The 18,975-nt window shown below is 43.2% G+C and overlaps 1 protein-coding gene and 1 long non-coding RNA gene across 3 annotated transcripts in view; one reads left to right on the top strand and one right to left on the bottom strand.

Annotated features, from left to right (window-relative positions):
* The window catches only part of ADAMTSL1 (ADAMTS like 1), a 943,111-nt gene that overhangs the window by 510,365 nt on the left and 413,771 nt on the right, over positions 1-18,975 (bottom strand). The window lies entirely within an intron of this gene.
* The window catches only part of LOC142469730 (uncharacterized), a 51,639-nt gene continuing 47,885 nt past the window's right edge, over positions 15,222-18,975 (top strand). The window contains exon 1 of the long non-coding RNA XR_012789073.1: positions 15,222-15,319. This is a non-coding gene — a long non-coding RNA (uncharacterized LOC142469730). The remainder of the gene's footprint in view (positions 15,320-18,975) is intronic.

Below are 18,975 nucleotides of genomic sequence, written 5' to 3'. Positions count from 1 at the left end.
ATATATTTCAAAACGACCCCCTCCCTCCTCCCCTCCCTCCCCATTCCCCTCCTTCCTCCTCCCCCCTCCTCCTCTTCCTCCCCTCCTCCCCCCCCCCCTCTTCGTCCCACCCCACCTCCCTCTCCCCCTTCACCATGTTATCAAATATCTCAGTGGAAATGTTATGCAATAGAACTTAGACCCCCTCTGTAATGTTCCCCACTAGGCCTGTTCCTGGTAGGAGGCTCCTCCTTCCCCCACACCATCTCCCATGTCCTCCCTTCCTCCTATGCGGGCTATACATTGAGTTATTATATACTAATCATGAACCCTTAAACCTGTTTATCAATTGTTTAAAAGTGGTTAAGACCCAATGTAAATATTCGCAAATGCTCCCTCAAGTGTTCTTACCTGCAATGCATTTAACGGTTAAGCAGATGGTTATATTTCCCCATCCTCCTCCTCTTCCCCATCCCACCCCCCTCTTCCCCCACCCACAGACCCCTATAGGTCTCACGTAAGGTTTACTGTTAACTCGTTCAAAGTTGGTCATTCTTCCAGTGTTCGAAGCCATCCCTTCCCCCCCCTCACCCCCGATAGTGGACTCCTCCCTCCACCCAGCCCCCCAGTCCTTTCCACCATTTCCCATTATAAAGTTATTGATGTTTCCGTATGTTTATATACTTGCCGCAGCCCTCTCCTTCCCTTGCTGTAAGCAAACTCCCTATATGCATCAAAAATGGAGGGTGCTGGACCTCGATTTCCGGTCACGCGCCATGTTTGGTGTCCCGAGAAGCTCTCCAGGGGTTTCTGACCCCCCTTCCTTTTTCACTACGGTGACCAAGGAACCTTTTCTTGGGCTCCCTGAAAGCCCGCAATCTCTCTCCCCCTCGTGTGTTCTCCCACCTCCCCCCCATGTCCCCCCCCCACGCCCTCCCCCCCACTCACCGACCAACCCCGCCCCTATGGGTTCCAGCAGAGGCTCCACGAGCTCCCCCAGGTCCCCCACGCAGTTGGACCACATCCCCCCGTCATGGGAATCCAACGGGGCCCAGAGTTTATAACCGTGGGAACAAAATATCTTACTAATGTCTTCTATTAAAATTATCTCTCTTAACGTGAAAGGGCTTAACTCACCTAAGAAAAGAAAACTAGCACTTCAAGAACTTAAAAAAACCAAGGGAGACATTGTATTTATACAAGAAACCCACTTTAACTCCTCCGAGCCCCCTAATACATTCAAGAACACCTTTCCCCAAGCTTTCTTCGCATCCTCCCCAAACAAGAAAAGAGGAGTGGCTATCCTGATTAGAAATAATGTCCCTTTCGCCCTAACAAAAATAACACGAGATCCGGATGGGAGATACCTGGTCCTACAGGGTACACTATCGGGATCCCCTATCTCTCTAGTGAACGTCTACGCATCCAAAACTTACTCGAATCACTAGACCAAACCTCTCTAACCTCAATTGTCTTAGCCAGGGATTTTAATATGGTCCTCTCCCCAGACCAAGACAAATCCACACTACTGGCAACCTCCCACACTGCCCAAATTCAGAAAAAAGCCAGAAAATTTAGAGAAATGTTACACCTCCCTGGTGGATATATGTAGGACCCAGCACCTAGGTCAGAGGGACTACACGTTCTTCTCAGCTCCCCATCAGTCTTACTCGCGGATTGACTACTTTCTAGACACCAACAATGTTCTCCAGGCATCTTCCCAGCCCAACATAGGCCCAATCACTTGGTCAGATCATGCCCCTGTCGAATTAACCCTCTCTCTGCCCTTCATAAAAAGCAACACATACAAATGGAAGCTAAATGATTCTCTTCTCAACGATCCGAAAATAGTTAAATCAATTAGACAAAAATTGGCCTCATTTTTTGAGATAAATAGAGGATCCGTTTCAGCATCAGCAATGCTGTGGGAAGCACATAAAGCCTCCTATAAGAAAAAAATGAAACTCAAAACACAAAAAGAGCTCACAGATAAGATCCTGACCCTTTAGCAGCAACATAAAAATTCCCCCTCCAAAAAGATTGTATAAAATACACGACAAAACAAGATTGGAGCTGAAACAAACACAGCTTGAAGAGGTAGAGAGGGCATTGAAATGGACCAATCAAAGGTTCTATGACAGGGGCAACAAAGCAGATAGACTACTGGCCGCAAAACTTAGAGGCGTAAAAGTTAAATCCCAAATCACAAAGATCCGTACCAAGAGCGGCCAGATCTCCTTTGTAGAAAAAGAAATTGCCCTGGAGTTCGCTAAATTCTATGAGGAACTCTACAATCTCCACCCCCCCAGGCCAGGAACTAATTAGCACCAAAATAGCTTCGAAATATCTGGCCCAATGCAACTTGCCTTCCCTTAAAGAAGAGGAACTAGAGAAATGAAACCAAAAAATCTCACAAGAAGAACTAACCCAAGCCATAAGCTCCCTTAAATTAGCCAAGACCCCAGAGCCAGATGGCTTATCCAACGCCTACTACAAAATGTTTGTTTCAACTCTCTCCCCCTACCTAGTAGATATATTCAACTCCTTTCTGGAGGGCGAACCGATCCCAGGAACAATTTCGGCTGCCAACCTCGCTATCATCCACAGGGAAGGAAGGGACCCGCTACAATGCGGTAGTTACAGACCGATCTCCCTACTTAATACAGATCTTAAACTCTTCAGCAAGATTCTAGCAAACAGACTAAACCCGATTCTCCCCAGACTTATTCACATTGACCAAGTGGGCTTTGTGTCAGGAAGACAGGCCTCTGACAACACCCGCAAAATTATTGACATTATTGACCATGTGCATCTCCACAAACTCCAAGCCATGATATTAAGCCTCGATGCCAAAAAGGCATTTGACCGGATCAAATGGTCCTTCCTGGACCAAACCATGCTTAAATTCGGCTTTTCAGGCCCTTTCCTTGAGGGAGTTCGCGCCCTCTACCAAAACCCCCCAGCATATCTTAAACTTCTAGGCGGACAGTCAAACCCAATCCCAATCAAAAATGGAACCAGGCAAGGTTGCCCCTTATCCCCCTTACTATTCGCTATCTCAATCGAGCCACTAGCGGCCCAAATCAGAGCCGTACCAAGCATAAAAGGTATCCCAATCGCAGACACAGAATATAAAATCTCCCTCTTTGCAGATGACGTAATCTTGACCCTCGCCAACCCACATATTTCCCTCCCCAACCTACAAAAACTACTAGATCAATTTAGCCAGGTCTCTGACTACAAGGTCAATATGGACAAATCGGAAGCGCTTAACATCTCCTTCCCAGGCCCTGTATGGAGACTACTACAGTCTAATTATGAATATAGATGGAACTCCTCCCACATAAATTATTTAGGAGTAAAGATAACCAACTCGTACAAATCCTTGTACCAAACTAACTTATTTAGTTTGTAACCCCCCTATCTGACCGAATTAAAAAAGATCTGGACTCATGGAATAACCACCAAATCTCCTGGTTTGGCAGAATTGTTTCTTCTAAAATGAATATCCTCCCCCGACTGCTTTACTTTTTCCAAACCCTCCCAGTCCCGATACCATTATCAGAATTGAGAAACATACAGTCCCATATTTTCCGATTTATTTGGAAACAGCGTAAACCCAGGGACCCGAGGTCGGTCATGCTGTCCTCAAAGACAAGAGGAGGTCTGGGGTCACCTGACGTGATCAGATACTATCAAGCAGCCCAACGGCGCCAGGCGGTACTCTGGAATAATCCTCCGACTTCCAATTGCTGGTTGGCAATAGAATCTCACTACGCATCCCCCACCCCCCTCCCAGTCATCCTAGGGTCCCAAGCATACAAATAAAAGCGACCCCAGAAATTTGAACTTGGAGCAATGAGATGCACATGGTCCATCTGGCTTAAAAACAAAGGGAAGTACGGCCTATCATCATCCACCTCTCAACTCACCCCCATTTTCAGAAACCCAGAATTCCCGACTGGGTTCTCCCGTAAACAATTTGGTCAATTTCAGGACCTAGATATTAGGATGGTTGCAGACTTGCTGAAGAAAGAGGAAGTTCTGTCCTTCCAGGAGCTCCAAGCTAAGTATCCCTCGCCCGGCCTCCGTCTATTTAAATTTTTACAAATTACGCATTTCCTTCGAGCTCTATCCCAAAACTCTAAATTTCCCCCCCTGACCAAATTTGAGTCTTTCTGCCTCAAAGGCGAATACCGGAGAGGATTGATTTCCGAGATTTACAGAGCGATGGAGTTGTCCCTCCCCCCCGCCCCCCGTCCCACTCCTACATGCAAAAATGGAACGCTGACCTTAACCTACAAATGGACACTGAGGACTGGGAGGATATCTGGGAATCAGCTACCAAAACCTCGATTTGTACCATAACAAAAGAAAATATCTATAAAATCCTATTCCAGTGGTACCTGACCCCGAGCAGATTGAGCCAGATCTTCCCCGGCACTACAGACTTGTGCTGGAGAGGATGTGGTCAAAGAGGAGACATGGCCCACATTTGGTGGTCATGTCCGGAGATCCAGAAGTTCTGGATCAGAGTTCAAAGACTCCTTTACGAGACCCTAGGACTAGTGGTCCCTTTGGACCCTCTGATATATGTGCTGGGAAAACTACTAGAAGACCTCCCCGCCCCACTATCCAGGCTCATCTCCGCTATCCTGACAGCCGCTAGGTGCTCAGTTGCAGCGGCTTGGAAACAAATAAAAGCACCTTCCAAAAGAACAGTCGTTAGCAGAATAAACACAGTTATGAGCATGGAAAGGCTCACAGCCATGTTAAGGCAAAAGATGCCCCAATTTTACAACACGTGGGAACCATGGCCTGGCGCTGGAGCCCCTTCTCTCCTACAGGTCCTGGCCCAAAATTGACCCTCCTCCAGGGTGAGTGGGATTGGAGACTCCCAAACTATCTTCTACCATCAGCTCCCCCCCCTCCCATTCCCCCCTCCTTCCCCCTCCCCGTGTCATTCCCACCTATCCCCTTCCTCTGTCTTCCCCTCAACCTAACTTCAAAAAAAAAAGAAAATGGTTTATTGGATTGACCTGTAACACCTGCAGTCATGTGCCTATGACCTCATTGCCAATTCTACAATGTTATTTCTTTCTGTAACTCTGCTGCAATTCTCCAATAAAGGAAAAAAATTGTTAAAAAAAAAAAAGTTTGAAATAAATGTTGAATTTTCCAATTGCTTGACTCAGAAATCAAATCAAGCGTTGAATCCATAAAGTTTGGATTTCAAACCTGCAAAAATGCCCATCCTTATTAATAAAAATAATGTTATTAAATCCTTAAAAAAAAGAGCATGCAATACTGCTTAAAAATGTTCAGCATCTCTATAAACTTCCATCCTGTAATTTAAAAAAATATATATATAATATATATATATATATATATATATATATATATATATATATATATATATATACAGTGTTCGACAAACCTATACATTTGCTCGCCCCGGGCGAATGGATTTAACCCCCGGGCGAGTAAATATTGGCCCAAGCAGCACACGTTTGGTACTAGGTGGCAAGTAGATTTCTTTGTGTGGCGAGTAGATTTTTTGGTGATTTGTCAACCACTGTTATATATATATATATATATGTGGGTGTGCAAAACATTTAGTCAAGGATATAACCCCCCCCCCCCTTTTTTTTAGCTATGAAAAATAATTAGAACCTTGTTAGATTTGGCAAGCGATTTGTCAATGTGGATTGCAATTTTCCTGACTATGTTAATTTGTGAGATTCTCTAGAATCGATAGATTATCTTAATGCTGAGACTCTAAATAGTGCACATATGCCATGTTTAGCTCACTATCTGATGATATTTCCCTGAAAGCCTACTAATTGCAAAATCGAAGACCAATTCTAAGACATTATTAGCCCTTTGAGGCGAAAAGTTTTTTTTTAAAGATGCGTAGTTTGTGGGGAAAAAGCTTAAAATGTTGTGGATAGTTTCACACATCTCTAATAAATAACATACAAGCCAGTGGGATGTCTGAAATGTTCATGCTATCTTGTGCCCGGCCTTGCTGCACTCTATTGGTGTGGGTTATAAGTATCTCTTTGGGATTGTGCAGTGGAAGATATCAGATTTCATTTTTAGAGAGCCCAATGATGATTTGTCTCTGTGTTTTATAATATGAAGAAGATAGAGCCAATGTATGCAAACATCCAAAGTATAATGTTGCATTTTAACCACAGAAAAGCAGTCTGTAAGCAGTGCAAGTCAAGCATAATCAAAACCTTAGCCAACTCGGAAAACCAGCACAATGTTTATTTAATCTCTTTTGTGAGAAGACTATGGGTGTTATCCATTAAACTGCGATAGTCAGCGGCAGATTTCAAAATTTGGCGCCCCTAGGCACTTGCCTGTGCCGGCCGCCGGCTCCTCTCTGCTGCCCTCATGCTCCTTTTGAATCCCCACGTCAAATGACGTTGCGGACGTCGCCAACGTGACGTCGCACGGTGGCGTGTTCTCATGGAAACACGACGTTGTGACGTCATTTGACGTCGTGATGTCACGTTGCCATGGAAATGAGACGCCGCGTGACATCACGTTGGGGACGTCAGCAGCGTCATTTGACGCGGGGATTCAAAAGGAGCATGAGGGCGGCAGAGAGGGGGCGGCCGGCACAGGCAAGTGCATTCCCAGTAGGTCCGATAGGCCAGAGAGCGCGGCAAAATTATATGGGGGCAGAAATGTTTGCGCCCCAAAATGTTACCCCGTTAGGCCCGGGCCAAATGGGAAATCTGACACTGGCAATAGTGCGAATCAGGCAGTATTGCACAGAAATTCGCATTGACTTGAATATGAGTGTTTGTGTGGCAGTGACCCAACCGGCACTATCGCGGTTTAATGAATAAGCCCATAAATGTAAGTTCTTGTACCTACAAGTGATTGTTATTGCAAGGGTTAATCCACCCTGTCTTGTTTTGTATAAACAATGTAAGATGCGGTGAAACAGGCAAAAGAGGAAGACATTTAACAGTTAAGAGTACAATTATACAGGATCCAGGAACAAATAAAAACACCTTTCCACTTAAAACAAAAAAAAATTCCAATACTGTAAGTCACTTTAAGGATAATTGCATTGTTGCAAAGATGCCAACTATATCGTTAAGTTACCTGATTTTTTGCCTTTTAAAACGGGAATACATTCAAAATCGTTTTGTTTTAATAAATCAGTTGTGTAGTATTAGATAATATTGCATTTTTTTTTATATTTCCCCCTCCCCCCAACTCTTTATGCCCTTTTTAATTTGTTTTAACGTATTTAGCTTCCTTGGGTTGCAATTTAGAAATAATTTAGAAATCCACAGCACTTCTTTTTTTTAAATAGGCAGTCATATTGTGAAGCAGGATCTCTGCGGAGCGATCACGATTGACCGGTTCGATCGGCAGCTTAAGAAGTTACATTTCCCTAAAGGTAAAGGAATGCTGGATTAAAAAAAAAATGCAAACTGTATTGCCCCTTGAAGTGGGTTTTGGAACTGTGATGTTAACTTTAAAATAATGAAACCTACTGTTAAATGAAAAGAGAAGCATACCATCTTTTACAGCATAATAACGGTTACATGGAGAATTTGGTTAATTCCATTTGAAGAGGAACGAGAGGAAAAGGAAAAACATTTTATTGAAAATGGATACTGTAAAAAATCTACTGTATATATAAATCTGCTGTATATATAGCCTTTAGAAATAAAATGTGTGGAAAATTACACAGCAAGCAGTTAATCCATATCACTGCCTAAAATAGCAGGAGTTATACAAGTAGAGTTGGCAATTTTCCTTAATTTCGCAGCTCTCCCAAATGTCACAGACTTGGAGACAGTTTGCCTTTGTATGCTTTCAACGGAGTTCAGTACTGGGCTGGACAGAGTGGGAGAGAGAAGTACTGAGGGTTGCAAACAGCTATTTTGGTGCAAATTTGGTACACAGAAATCCGATTTTAATTTGTGCTGGTGCGCAACTAGGTATTAACCTGAAATGTCTCAATCTGCGCCATCAGCGTAAAAATCTGTTTTTGCCCGTTTTTTTTTGAGGCGTACAGATGTTTATGGTATGTACTAAAAAATAATATTTCTCTGCATCAAAAAAAAGGAGGAAGTGGATAAAAAAATCATCCGCCAAGTTCAACTTAGTTGTACCAACCCCAAAAAGTTATTTAGCACTGTAGGAATGTTTAATTATATACAGCGGTTTACCAAAAATTTCCTTTTCACAGTATTGCAACTATAAATAATATTACATTCATAATTTATATTTAATAACACTAGTTACAAATAAAACAATACACACAATTTAAATGAAATTGTACCCACATTCAACATGACATGAATCATTTCACACCACAAATTCTGCATCAAATGTATAAAGTCTATACAGTAAATTGAAGGTTTGCATTACATTTTAGCATCAGTGTGAAGAAGAGATTTGACGAGTGAAGGAGAAAACTCGGTACCACTACTGCATATACTGTATGATGAATTCTTGTGGGTCCATTAAAATGTATCACAGCTTATTTAGAATCCTATATTCTGCTCGACCAATATTGTTATCAGAAGTCTGTACTTTATATGCCAAGCAAATTGGCATATAAAGTAAAACGTAGCACAGTCAACCATAGCACTGGTTAGTGAATATAAGACCAATATGATTTGAGTCATAGTTGACTATACATGTCATGGGGGAAAAAAGATTAATATTTTTCAAAAGAAATGGATGAATAATATCAAGTTACCATTATACTTTAATGAGACACATGTTAACTAATGTGTAGAGATGTGCGCTACTGTATATTTGCCAAAGTTTGCAAACAGGAGAAATTTCTGGTAAATCTGCAAAAATTTCCAAGCATTAAAACTCAACACTTTCTCTTGATTTCTATTATTTTTTTTTCTCTGAAATAAATCTCACTTACTGCAGAGAGACTATAAAAGGCCACACAGCCTGTGGCTTGTGCAGTTGGGATGGGACAGTAGAAGCGTTGATAGATATACACACAAAGTAGACAGTGAAAATAAAAATATGTCTAGTTATATTGCAGAAAGACTATTAATGAGTTGGACCCTAGAGCATAGATTATGAAGTACTGCTATTAACAAATCAGCAGTAGTACTTTTGCCCTAGCTGTCGTCTAAAAGAAATGAAACTGAAAGGGAGGTTTTATCAACATCATCATCCAGAAAGAATTGTGAGCTGCTGAGACCTCTGACGTAACTTACAGCAATTTTTCTCAATGAGTGGGATGCGTCCCACTGGTGCAACGCAAAGGTTGTCAAGATGGGATGCACAGCCGGATTGGCCTATGGGGAGCTCGGGCTTGCCCGGTGGGTTGGTGATGGGTCTGGTGCTGCTAGTGATAGGCTGCCTGTCTGCCTAGTGATAGGACAACTGTTCCAGTGGCTCCCAAGCAGCAACGGTGGCCGGCAGCTCCCCATGCAGGAGCCTGGCGGTCAACAGTGGAGGGAGCTGCGGAGTCCCTGGACCGACACAAAACTGGATCAGCACTGAGAAGACCTCAACTCAAAATAAGATTGTTGGACAGGTCTTATCCACTGGGTGTGGAAGAGCACCAGCAGAACTACTTGAGAGGGAAGTGTCAGTGACATATGGTATTCCTCTTCAGAACATGCAGGGATGGGTGCTTGACTGGTTCTAGCTTTTATACTGCATGACTGATGAAGTGGAGGGAGAAGGGATAACTGAGGAATGACATCTTACACCAAATATAACCGTTGAGGGAGATGAGGTCGTGGTGATGATGTTGAGAACAGTGTTTTGTGTGACTGCTGCCACAGCCGCAGGGTCTAGTGAGCGAAACTGAATGATAGATGAGAGCCAGAGGCTTTCAAGCCAAGCTGTTCTGCAACTATGTACTGTTAGACAATAGCGTCCAATGCCACATCATTTGTCATCATCATACTGTGCGAACTTGCCCAAATTCGCTTTGATAATGTTTCATTTAAACTTTGAAATAAGTTCTAGAATTCTAAAGCAGTTCGTTAGAACTTTTAGCCCAAAAAAGTAGCCGCACTGCAGGGCGAGGCAAAAAATTCTTAGTCTCCACAGCCACACTCTGTAAAACACAACATAAAAGTGGAGAAAGAAGGGGAGTATCGTTAATAAAGAGTGATGACTTGTCTACCAAAGTGGCTAGCAGCCACCACAAAAGTTTGCATGAATCTGGTGAAAGTGCGACATGAAATGCATTGTAGGCTGTAGTGAGAAAATGTTCGTAAAAAGATGAAATAGAGGAAAGATTTAGAAAATGTTTGTAAATGCACCTTAAAGACATTCGAACAACTCTAATGTACATGCTATTATGAGTTAATGTCATGTTAAAACTTCTAATTATCATCTAGCAGCTGGTTGGAGATTGAAGCCTCCTACATCTCTCCCCTCTCCCTCCCATCCCTTCAGTGGGCGAGGGGGGGGGGGGGGGGCGGGAGACAACGCCGAGCAGGATGGCCCTGGGAACAATGCGATGTACATGGGGAATATGGTCAAAAACAAGAACTAAATTTGGTCTATCATCTTCCCTTTCAATTCTGACCCCCCTGTTTGGCAATCCGGACTTCCCCCGGGTTGTGATCCCAGGGACTTCAGACTGTTTAAAGCAGCCAATATAACAAAAGCGTCCGATTTTCTAATCAAAGCACGTTTATGAAATTCTCTGAAGCACAGGAAAAATATGCCCCCGGGGGCCTCCCCCTATTCGCTTTCCTCCAGATCAGACACTTCTTAACAACGATCTCCCACAACTCCAAGTTTGAAAACCCCTCTAACTTTGAAAAGATATGTGCAGTAGGAGCATATCGGAAGGGTCTGATCTCTGGGATTTATATGGGACTAGCACGCGCCTTAATACCCGTCAACCATAGCTATATGCTTAAGCGGACTGCAGACCTCAATATAGAAATTGATAGAGAAGACTGGGAGGATATCTGGGATGCCGCAACCAAAACCTCAATTTGAACCACCATCAAGGAAAACATCTATAAAATGTTATTCCACTGGTACCTCACCCCGAGTAGGCTGAGCCAGGCCTACACTGGCCTGTCAGACCTCTGTTGGAGGGGATGCGGCCAGCAGGGAGACCTGGTAGACATACTGGGGACCTGTCCCGTGTTGGGCCCTTTCTGGAATATGATCCGAGCCATGGTGGAGGAGATAAGTGAGGTGGAGGTCCCACTGAATCCGGTGTCATTTTTGTTGGGAAAGCCTATAGAAGGCCTCCTTCCTCAGACCAAAAAATTAACATCCTTCGTTCTAATGGCAGCCCGCCGCTCAATAGTGGCAAAATGGAAAAAAACTAGGGAGATGGTCCTCACCAGAATCAGGGAAGTCCGGTTGATGGAACTCCTATGAGCTCGATTAAAACAACAACTAGAGAAATTCAACAAAACCTGGGACGCTTGACCATATGATTAAACCCCCATAGATTACTCAAAATCTGTTCTAGAGCTCGGTGGGCGTCGGACCCTGGGCGGCCCTCTCTTATGCCACTCCATACCCCCATCCCCTCCTACCCCCCCCCCCCCCCCATCCCTCTCCCCCTCTCTCGCTCTCCTATTTCTTCCTCTCTCCCTTTTAACTATCCTTACTCCTCTTGAAAAGGAGAGACAGGTGCACATCCATAGACACCCCCCCTCCGGATGGAGAGGAGGGCTTGATATCCTTGGATTCTAACAGGTTGTGTGGAAGCTCTACTATTGTCAATTTGTTCCAAAAAATATCCAATGACTTCTGTTCCAGCTTGTTGTGATATGATATGCTGTACCCTACCCTCTGAAAACCCCAATTTAAAAAAAAAACAAAAAAAAACAAAAACGATAAGTCATAGCAATATTCTACTCCTTCATTGGCTGTCAGTTTTAGGGAATATTGACTAAAGTCTCCTGTAAATATCTTAAGAATCAGGGGGTCCCTTGAGCGGCAAATAGCGTGGTTAAGCCCAAGAGGGCACCCTGGTACCATTATCGTATTTAAAAAAGGAATTTCCATTTTGGGTGGGATTGAGTCTCTTAAAAATAGCTTTCCTGCAAGCCATTGCCTGTCAGTTTTGCTAGCAAAACATGACCTGTTTCTCTTACCCCCAAATAAAATTTCAACAAAGTTAAAAAAAAAACAACAAGATGCTAGTGAGTGAAAAATTAGGCTGTGTTTCCTAGTTTGGCAGTGTAAAGAAACCTGCAATCAAAGCTCGCATTTTAAGACCTTGCTAATTGGGGGCATTTCTTGTTTTTAGTATGAGGTTTGAGAACAATTAAGATAAGTTCAAGCTCTGGCATCCGTTTGTTTCTGAGGCACTGCACACGCCGTCATCCACAATTACGCTTACAGCTTTAATAAACAATGCACTGCCCCGTTTATGGAAGAACTGGCAGTTCAAAAGGCTAAAGCTCTCCTGTCACTTATTTAGTGAAACAGGAGAAGCATGCTGGTGCTAACTTAGCTGCCAATGACAGCAGATTGTGATGACTATTCGGATATTCAAAAAACGCTGATGAATTGCTAATAAATTAGGTGTGGAAACTGTAAAAGGAAAAGGGAGCCAAAACTCTTCTTTGGAAGAAATCATACTGAATATAACAAGGTATATTGGAACTACAATGATGTGAAAAAACTGAACCATACATAGCCTTAAGTTCTTTCACAATTGTACTGTAACTCCACTGCTTCCAGCGGCTAATGTCTGCTCCAGAATGTCACACACTGTACTACAGCAGAGCTTCTCAACCTGTTTTTACCCTCTCTCTCAAGGCACCCGTACTCATAATACTCAGTTATCAAGGCACCTCTACAATAGTGGAAACAGCTACACACCATGGGACAGGCAGTTACACAGACATAGAACATACCGCTACACACACATACACACACACACATATAAGTGAGCCAGCCCTAGAAAAATAAAAAGGACAGTCACAGAAAAAACACATATACACACACACAGCATAACAGACACACACCGCAGAACAGACACACACAGCAGAACAGACACACAGCAGAACAAATTCACACACAACACACAGACACAATCCTGACCACTCTCTGCTCACAGCCCTCTAAAGCAGGAGTGCTCAACTCCAGTCCTCAAGCCATCCTCCCCCACTACCCCCCCCCCCCCAACCCTCCAACAGGTCAGGTTTTCCAGATATCCCAGCATCAGAAAAGGTGGCTAAATCAGTTGCTCTGTCGTTGCCTAACTATCCTATCACTGACTGAGCCATCTATGCTGAAGCAGGGATATCCTTGAAACCTGACCTATTGGTGCCCTTGAGGACTGGAGTTGGCCACCCCTGTGTTAATGCCTAACTGCGACACTGAAGTTGCACATGGGAAACATGGTATGGATTTCCATTGCAAACACCACTTCAGTGTAAAGAACTGCCGCCCAGGAACTATTTGACAACTATTTAAACATTTCAGCATATGGCATTTTGCTTAACCCCTTTTGGTCAGATGCAATGCCAGGCCGAGACATTATTGCGCCCCAACTAAAACTTTTGCACACTTGTAAAAGTGCGGGTGACAGCTTGTAAGTGGGGTTTAAGGAGCATTACAGCAGCAGAAAAAGATGGTAATGCTACTTTATAGATCCTCGTTAAGACCTCAACACCTCACCTAGAGTACAATGATCCTTTCCGAAAGTCCTACAAAAGGACATACACCATAACAAATTTAAACAAAGTTGAGGTGGTGTAAATCAGAACAGCTCAAGTAATACATAGTTTGCAATAAGCATTATGAGGTAAGATTAAAAGCTCCTCGGCACATTCACCCAGGAGGAAAAAGAGGGAGAGGGGAGACAGGACAGACAGCAACCTTTAATAAAGATTAAGGTGCAGAATGCCAAAACGGCAACCCAATATTAAAAGTAAGGTACGAAATAGAATCAGTGTTCCGGGAACTGCAGGAACAAAAGGTAATTCGATAGAGCTAGAGAGTGGTAGGTTCAGGAAGTACTCGTAGGTTAGGGCAGGGGTGGGCAACTCCAGTCCTCAAGGGCCACCAACAGGTCAGGTTTTCAACGATATCCCTGCTTCAGCACAGGTGGCTCAACAGGCTGCGACTAAGCCACTGATTGAGCCACCTGTGCTGAAGCAGGGATATCCTGAAACCCTGACCTGTTGGTGGCCCTTGAGGACTGGAGTTGGCCACCCCTGGGTTAGAGGCTAAATTGAAATGTTTTGTCCTCTTGAAAGTTGAAGTTTAAAGACGAATCAGTTCTAGAGTTTAATGCCAGTAGATGAGGTAAAGTGCACTTGCCAGGTCACTCATTTGTGCATAAATAGATAAACAAATGGCCGATATACTGTATACTGTGGACAGACTATGCTCATGTCTCCTGTATTGCCGTCTTGATCTAATTCCCAAGCAGATTGTTCCGGTTTAGTTCCCTAACAATGCACCAGTTGCCTTTGCCACGCTATCTCATCGTTACATGAAGGGGGAGAACGAGGATTCTTGTAAACAGCAAATGCTTTTTCCAATAAAAAAATAAAAAAAAACTCCACCTGTGCGAATAGCTGTGTACTGATTCACTGTGAAAATTGGCACAGCAAGGTATGAACACAAGGAAAAATGCAGACTATTTAAAAGGCTACTTCGAAAAATCTGAACAGATTTTATTGAGCTCAACTCAAAGAGCAATAGAAACACAGAGACATAGAATTTGATAGTAGATAAGGTTTATTATACCCACTTGGTCTTCTCGCTTTCCTTGGCTACTATTAAAAAAAGGTTAATTAGCCATTGTTGCTGGTTAATAGCCTTTCAGATCAGTAACTAACACCTATTATTTATGATAATGGCTATCAGACATTAGTACACATATACCCCTAAGCCAATGATTAAGGACAATATTGCCATCACACCCATCAACTGTGGGGCTTCTGGGTGTAAGAGCCTGGCCTGGCTCAGTTAGAACACTAAAGAAAGGGTCTGCTGTTCTAACATGTCTTTTATTTGTGGCTATAAATCAAACAGATCACAAAGTTCCCTGACAAAGCCATTTATTGGTGAAACGCGTAGGAGGAGGAGCCAAGGGTCTGTGCTCTCATGTGGTATAGTGTATTGGTACTACCAACGCTGTTACGTGCGTCTGTGAGGGCGGCACTTGTCATCGGCTTGTTTGCCTACATATTTGTTACCAGCACTGCGGAGGAGGATCGCACAGCCCCGATACAGCCGGGAAGGTACATCGCGTCACATCCGGAAGTGACGTCACACCTGGAAACCCGGTGGGTTGTGCAAAGTCAGATTTCATCACCGTTACCGAAGGAGTTGTTTTGGGAGAACCAACGGGCCCCCACGAGCCATCGGCGGAGGTTGGGTGAGCATACCGATCATTGGCTCAACCCACAGGCACCCCTCAACACTATATCCCCCTACGTTTTGCGTATCCATCTGGGGTTACTTCTCTGGTCACAAGATTTTGATATAACCCTCTGACATTCATTTAGCAGGAACTTGCTCCGATCGCCTCTCAGTAATGCACCCAATTCCAATTGTTTCTTATCATTATCTTTTGATTTTATTTTGACAATTGTTGCTTTTGTTTGTGATTATATCTTGACACAATTTATTATAAAGGTGTTTATCTTACCAGTACCCTTTTGACTGCGCTTCCATATTTTTTCCTTTCAAGATCACAAAGTATCCCTACTGTTTGGACACCTTGCAATGTGTTGGCTCTATATTACACTATAGCAAGTAACATATTGTTTCCAACGTGTATCTTTCTACATACTTCTGCAGGAAGGCTGTGAAATGCCTTTACTGCTCATCAAAGTAGCACTTACTTCCATTACTTCTGAGTCTACAATCGTCCACCTTTTGTCTTGGTATTTTTTTGCTATTGTGGTGAAAGAAGCGTCTTTTCTGTACTTTATTTATACCCATGTGGTACTTATATTAACAATCCGTGTAACTATATTACATCCTGCAATGAATCCACATTTGTCCAGCTACTCAGTACTTGGAAAAGCTATAAAAGCATTCCTGTCGGGGGTGTCTTGCATGCCATGTTGAAGTCCTGATCAAGCTTTATATATAAACTATACATCCCAATATTCAGTTTTTTGTTTACTGAACTACAGCATATCTATACTAAGGGGGGAGTTCCATATAATCTGAAGCCACAGAATAGTTTTTGGCTGGCAACGGCTGCTTTGAACAATACTGAATTACCATCTAACTCTGTGTGGAGATGTCGGGCCATATTTCTTAGTTGTGCAAGAAGACTTGTTTTGGTGCCAGAGGGACACCTTAAGGCCCATTTAACTGAACGGGGGGGATCGCGTGAGGCGTCTGCAACTCTCTACGTACCATGATTCAGCCGCTCTGTGACGCGTCGCCATGACAACACGGCATCAAATGACACCGCAGGGTCATGTGACGTGACGTCACATGCGTCAAATGCCGCCGCGGGTATAGAAAGACCCCGCAGCATCATTTGACGCAGCTCCAAGTTGGGGGGGGGGGGCAGGCAAGACAGGGGAGCGCAGCAGCAAAAGTTTGCGCTCCCCTGGTATAGGGCCATGTGCAAAATATGGGCCATAGCCTTTAAAACAGGATACGTTACTCCTAAGTATTTTAAAGTAGCATGTACCATCTTTGTTTTACTGTTAATACATCAATTTATATGGCCTAACATCCCACTTGGTCATTTTGCGGTTTATTTAACAATCAGATGGGATCCTGTAACTGCTTGGTCACTTCTCTGTTTAGTGCTTGTCAGAACGCCTTTGAATATGTGTCCCTGGCTTCTCCAGAAACAAGTGCATAAGCTTTTTGCATTGAACTTTAGTTGTAGAACGGTTGGCCACTTGTTTAGTTTGCTTGCATCCTCTCTCACTGTATCCATACCCATTCCCACATCACATTTGTGTATCATCTGCAAAGAAGGAATACATTTTCTTTCAATACGTCTGCTGCACTATGTGAAATATAAATACAGTACATTGAAGATGTTAGAATCAAGTAGAGAACCCTGGGGCACCTGTATGTATGTATGTCTTTATTTATATAGCGCCATAAATGTACATAGCGCTTCACAGTAGTAATATACGTGACAATCATATAAATAACAAATAAGACAAATAACAGATCATGGGAATAAGTGCTTCAGACATAAAAATTAACATTAAGGAAGAGGAGTCCCTGCTCCGAAGAGCTTACAATCTAATTGGTTGGTAGGAAGAACGTACAGAGATAGTAGGAGGGCATTCTTGTAAGTGCGTCTGCAAGGGGTCAAGCTTATGTATCAGGTGTATAGTATTACCCACGGAGCTACTCATATGCTTCACTTGTTATCCTTCACTTGTTATCCTTCACTTGTTATCCTTCCTTCCTGTGTCTCCTACACTTTTCCTACAGATTAATCAATACAGAGCAAAGACTTTTTAATGTAATACCAAATCTTTCAGAGAACATACATGTCTGTAAATTGTGTGCTAATGTATTTGTATATTCCTTCTGTAGTTAATATCTCTGACGAATACACTTTTGATTGTGACCTTTCTGCGCTCCCCATGCAGAGGGACAGTTCTTTTGCATTGGCTTATTTTTGTTTTCAATCTTTCACTGAAATCTGTTTCAGCTCATCTACCATCTTGTCCATGTACTGTAGATGAAGCAGCACTGGGCTGCGATATTCAGAAATCTTCTAAGTATACCTCCCGGTACTGTATAATATGGGTCATTCTGTGATGGTAGTGGGGTAACCAAGCTCCCAAAGGTTTAAGCCTGTTTGGTTACGCCTTATCCGTAATAAGGGTTGAAGAAGTCAGCTCTTGAGCCCAGAACTGTGTAATACATAACATGTATTATGCAACAATAAAGTATTTTATGCGTTTTTACCTTTCCAGGAGTGCCAGCAAGCAGAGATTGCTGTGGTACGAGTTTCAAGGGGGTGTTTGCGGAGAAAGTGTTGTCAGAATCTGCTTAGCTAGTCGGGGTCCAGAGTTGCTGGATACCCCAAAAATGTACCCGGGAATCAGGTCTGATTCCTGGATACATGTAGGCACATGTCCCGGCAAAATCTCCCCTTGAAAACATTTTCGCGACTCACCACTAGGGGTTCCCTGCTTCAGCGCACACCAGAAAGGTAAAAGGGGCATAGGGATGTGAGGTGTCCCTGAAACAGTCAAGGGGTCCCTAGGTCAATGGGGATATCCAGTAAATGACCAGGTCACCCAGAACCGGTATAGGGGTTCTGAGGTGCTCCAACCTTACATATAAGGTTGTGAGGGGATTCTTAGAATCTATACTAAGTCTATGCAATAGTGTGTGGGGAATATGGCTAGTGAAAAGTAAAGTGCAGCTTTTTATTCTATTTCCCATACCAGAAAGACTTAGGTTTTTAAAGTGTATATTTTATTAACAAAGTGTGTTATGTATATATATATATGCTTTGTGCACAATAAAATGAGGCACAGGGATGAACAGGTATCCCTGTAGCTGAGGGAATCCCTAGGTTAAGGGGGGTACCCCAGTTAGTGCCACGGTGTAAACAAAGAGAACAGGGGAGCACAGGGTGATTATTCTGAGTTTACAGATATTGCAATCAATGAAATACAAGAATGAAATAAAATAATGTAATTCAGGAGTGCTGGTATTACAGTATATCATAAAATGCTATTACTGGAACATCATTAATGAGCCTGATGAAGCCGGTCCGCGGCAAAATGCATAGCTCCATTCCGGTTCACCAAAGGCTTCCTTAGGTGCCTGCCCAGCTGATGTTCCAGCCCTGCTCCCGGATGCGGAAGAAGGGACTCATCTGTTACAGACGCAAAAACGGGTCCTGCCGCCGCTGATATGGACATTTTATTGTGTAAGTGCAGAGTTGTAAGTGTTTAATAAATATTTGTTAACGCACTGAACTATCTCTCTCTGCATTTACCCCGATCGTGGGGAAGGATTTCATGCTGATCGTGTCCAAAGGGGCTGATAACCTCCAACCACACTCCACGGAGGAATCAACAT

Source organism: Ascaphus truei, chromosome 1 (assembly GCF_040206685.1).
Source record: "Ascaphus truei isolate aAscTru1 chromosome 1, aAscTru1.hap1, whole genome shotgun sequence".
NCBI lineage: Eukaryota > Metazoa > Chordata > Amphibia > Anura > Ascaphidae > Ascaphus > Ascaphus truei.
The sequence above is the reverse complement of the archived record's forward strand: the minus strand, read 5'-3'. Positions and strand labels throughout refer to the sequence as shown.